The sequence below is a fragment of the Gadus macrocephalus genome, chromosome 13 (assembly GCF_031168955.1).
Source record: "Gadus macrocephalus chromosome 13, ASM3116895v1".
Taxonomy (NCBI): domain Eukaryota; kingdom Metazoa; phylum Chordata; class Actinopteri; order Gadiformes; family Gadidae; genus Gadus; species Gadus macrocephalus.
In genome coordinates, this window is record NC_082394.1 from 21,141,621 (window position 1) to 21,145,632 (window position 4,012).

At 43.0% G+C, this 4,012-nt stretch overlaps 1 long non-coding RNA gene across 1 annotated transcript; it reads right to left on the bottom strand.

The window, feature by feature from the left end:
* Nucleotides 1-3,044: 3,044 nt before the first annotated feature.
* On the bottom strand, nucleotides 3,045-3,522 carry LOC132471211 (uncharacterized). Its single transcript, XR_009528796.1, has 2 exons — nucleotides 3,413-3,522; nucleotides 3,045-3,356 (listed from the first exon to the last, which is right to left on the bottom strand). It is a non-coding gene; the product is annotated as an uncharacterized LOC132471211 (long non-coding RNA).
* Between the last annotated feature and the right edge of the window lie 490 nt (nucleotides 3,523-4,012).

A 4,012-nucleotide genomic window follows, 5' to 3' on the forward strand; every position in this document is an offset into this window, starting at 1 on the left:
AATTTGGATAGAGTGAATCTCCCCTACGGTCTGTCTGAGCTAATTTTCTGTTAAGTAACATAAAATGCCAGCTCTTTTCCACACTACCTCTCTTTTCTATTTGGATGCAGACCTTTAACTGTTTAGGGCACCAAGGTGTGGGATATGGGCTTTTACATTAGTCCATGCCGATTGAGTTCTTCATACTTTGTGCGAGTTTGGTGAGATTATTGTCTACATAACTTTCCAACGAGATTGGATGAATCTCAGGGAACATGTCCAGATGATTTTAAGGGCGTTGGTCAGTTTATCCTGTAGCTTTGGCGGTAATCAATGAAGGTTATGCCAAGCTGTGAGGCACGCACGAGAAGCTGCCTTCGGGCTTTCTGCAAGAAAGCCTGAAGGCAGAAAGCTTTATGCCAGGAATGCTTTAGGACAGGGGTCTTCAATTAAAATTGAACAAGGTCCAGTTACTAAAAATTCCTTCCAAGAAAGGTCCGAACCTACCACGTCCTAATAGCCTTCTTTTGTCAAATACAATCAACACGGCATATTACCTTATAATTTCAATTTCCAAATAGCTTACTTTTAACCATGAAAAACTAGTAAGACAAAGTAACGCATATTAACATTTCAAGTAAACAAAACAGGTACACCAGGCCTACATTTCAAATAAACACAAAAAAAGACCATTAGGCCTTCATTTCAAGTAAGCAAAACAGTGTCTCAAGTGGTGTTAGACCCAACAGGTCCTCACATATCTCTTTCTTGTCTTGATAAAACAATCGCACATAAACCAAAAGCTGGGCATTATCCGTTACATCTGAAGACTCATCAATGGCTAAGGATGGGGCACTCTGAACAGCCGCATGAAGCTGTGACAGTGTGTCATCTGATAACATTTCGGATTTTCTGGTTGTCGTTGCAGCTCACATTGGGATTTGCTTTATTTTTTCACACAATTCATCCATTTGTTTACCTTCAAGTAACGTCTCGGCAGCGGCGTTCAAGCACACCTTCACAACAGTCGTGTCACTGAAAGTTTTTTTATGTTGCCCCAAAATCCATCCAATCTTAAGTGAGCATTCATTTGCACGTTGCTGGCCTGTAAATGAGTGTGTGAAGACACGCGTAGACCTCTCATACTGAGCTCTCAGCTCGGATATTTTCCACGCTCTTACTTCTGACTTCTGGGGATACTTTTCCTGGAAGGATCTGTGTTTGGATTCGTAATGCCACTTAATATTCCCGCTTTTTATCAGCGCCACGGTTTCAACACATAAAAGACACAACAATGAACAAGTATTGGTCAGTCCATTCACCTTTAAAAAGTCTGTTTTCGGGGTCAACTTTCCTTATTTTCGAGCAAGCCATTTTCTCATTCCAAATCGCTCTTCCGGTAAACAAAAAATTTGATTGGCTATTTTGTGAGTGACGGTATTACGCACATGCCGTGACAGACGGAGGGAGGGGGGGGAGTTCGGTGAGCAGAGGCGGAGCGGCCGTCGGGACGATCGGGAGATTTCCCGGTCGGCCGGCCGGCCAGCGAGGTCAGGTGGACCGGCCCGCAATTGTGTAGCGGCCTGCGAAGTCAGTTGGATCGGCCCACCGTTGTGAGCGGCCGCGAAGCGTCTGCAAGCCGGCCCTGAGCATAATTTGTTCCCCGTCAAGACGCCGTGAAAATCCCCGAAATAAACAATATATGTCTCGAGAACATCCAACCAATATTTATACCACTTGCTTACTCTCTATGTCTCATTCATGTTTTTTTTTTTATATTATTTTTTTTTACTTCATTTAATTCTTCATTATTCAGGCGTTACAGAACTTTCATAGCCATAAATAAATAATACGAACTACAGTTTACTTTAATTTGTTTGTTCTTGAATTGACGTAGAATGGAGCAAAGACTCCTGGGATTGGGAAATGCGTTTATCCAATAAACAGCTTGCAGGGCAAGTCCATTTTCGGAAATGTAGGGGGATATATGAGCGGCCCCACGTCTAATGGCATGACCCTAAAGACACGTCAGACAGAGAAGGCGAGCAAGTTCGTGGTTGCTTGCTTTTGTTTACCGGCATTGCTATGGTTACCGGTCTTGTAAGGAAGTGCGCCAATTCTCTGAGTGCCAATTCTCTACCGCACAGAGCAGAACTGTGGCCTATTTTACACATTTTTATTTTCTTAATTATAATTATAGCATTCATTTTTACAGATTTTTTTTTTATTACTGAAAAAACAAACAAAAGAAAACGTTGTTGGCGGGGTGGGGGAAGGGAGGGCCGGACCGGGGAGGATTCTCCCGGTGGCTATTAGGGGCCTTACATAGTCGACGCGAGCAACGCGCGTAAACGACGCGAGTGATGCGAGCGACGCGCTTCCTTTCATAGTCTACACAGCATACGCGAACGTCGCGGGCAATGCATGACATGCAATATACCACTCACGCCATGGGTGGCAGCAGAGTCACCGGTGTTTTCGCGGGGGGACGTTCCAGGTGACGTTCCGATCAAAGTGGCTACGGAAGAAGAGTGATGAAGCGCAGTGATAGGCGGTGGTATGTGCGCCCTTTAAATACCACACGAGATCAGGATGGGGAATTTGTTTCTCTGGTGCTTCCAATGCGAAGCATGGACGAGGAGAGGCATTTCCAGTATTTTCGGATGTCGGCGCCAAAGTTTGATGATCTCCTTTCGCGAGTCATCTGATATCTTCCCGACTCTCACCAAAACCGGCCCTTGTCAGGGAGCAGCTGGCAGATTATTTTTTGTCAGATGCTGGCGTGTTTCCCTACCAGTACAATGTGCTACGATTGGGTATGCGCACTGACCAATAAATGTATATACATTGGTCACTTGGAAGCATGACTTTTGATTCATTAGTTATCATGTTACACAAGTTACCTAATTTGGTTTACGTCAAACTCATTAATTCATATCCATATAAAATGTTGATACAACGAGCTATTGCCTTGACAGATGAATGAATTATTTAAGTGTAGGCCTATAGCCAAAGGCTTTAAGCTATAGCGCATAATGTCCACAGAAATTATATGGTAGGCAACATTATTAGAGAAAAGGGGTTTATTTATCAAATACAGAAAATAGTCCCACCATACACGCACACATTTTTCATTCACTACACACTCACGCTTTCAAATTTCATTCACTCAAAGAGGCTACTGAACTTATGTTTCACACAGAACATGAACACTTATGTTTCACATAGAACGTGAACACAAAACATTACGTAATTAATTCAAATAGGCTAACACTAAAACAAATAAGGCCAGTAATAGAACGAATATCGGGTGACAAGATCATTAAAATGGCTCACAATCCCGCATCAGCTGTTTGATGTCGCGCATCAAAATAGCACTTTGCCCCTGTGGAAGGGTTCGCATAAATTGGCACAGATAATTAGTAAAAGAGACGTCAAGTCATTCTTATCACGTTCCCGCATCCTCTCATATGTTCTTCTGTAAATATAACCTATAGTGGGAATAATGTACAATATTTGCAGTATCGCCCCCACCGACAACGCATGGTAGCCTATTGCATGGATCGGCGCGTCGCGTATCAAAAATTTGGAGGACGTGTTTTGCTACGCGTCGACGCATAATGGCGGCCGAAGCGTCGCGTCGCGTAGCCTTTTGGACACGTATGCGTAGCGATGCGTCGACTATGTAAGGGACCTTATTGTCCCACTCGCCCCTGTCGGTGAGTGCATGATCTTCGCTTTAAAAAAAATAAAAATAATTATTACTATTATTTTAAATTGGTCATGGGTCCGGATAGCATCGTCACTTGGTCCGGACCCGGACCGCGGTCCGCCGTTTGGAGATGCCTGCTTTAGGAAGTCAGGTGACGTGGTATAAAGGACAATAAATACATCTGAGCGTGAGCAACCATTATAAATAATATTAAAAATACATTTAATTTGAAAGCGTCTTTCTCTGCACTCAAGGACACTGTAGAAAGATACAAAAAAGTCATTAAAAATAAATAACGAGATGAATAAAAACGCAATTTTA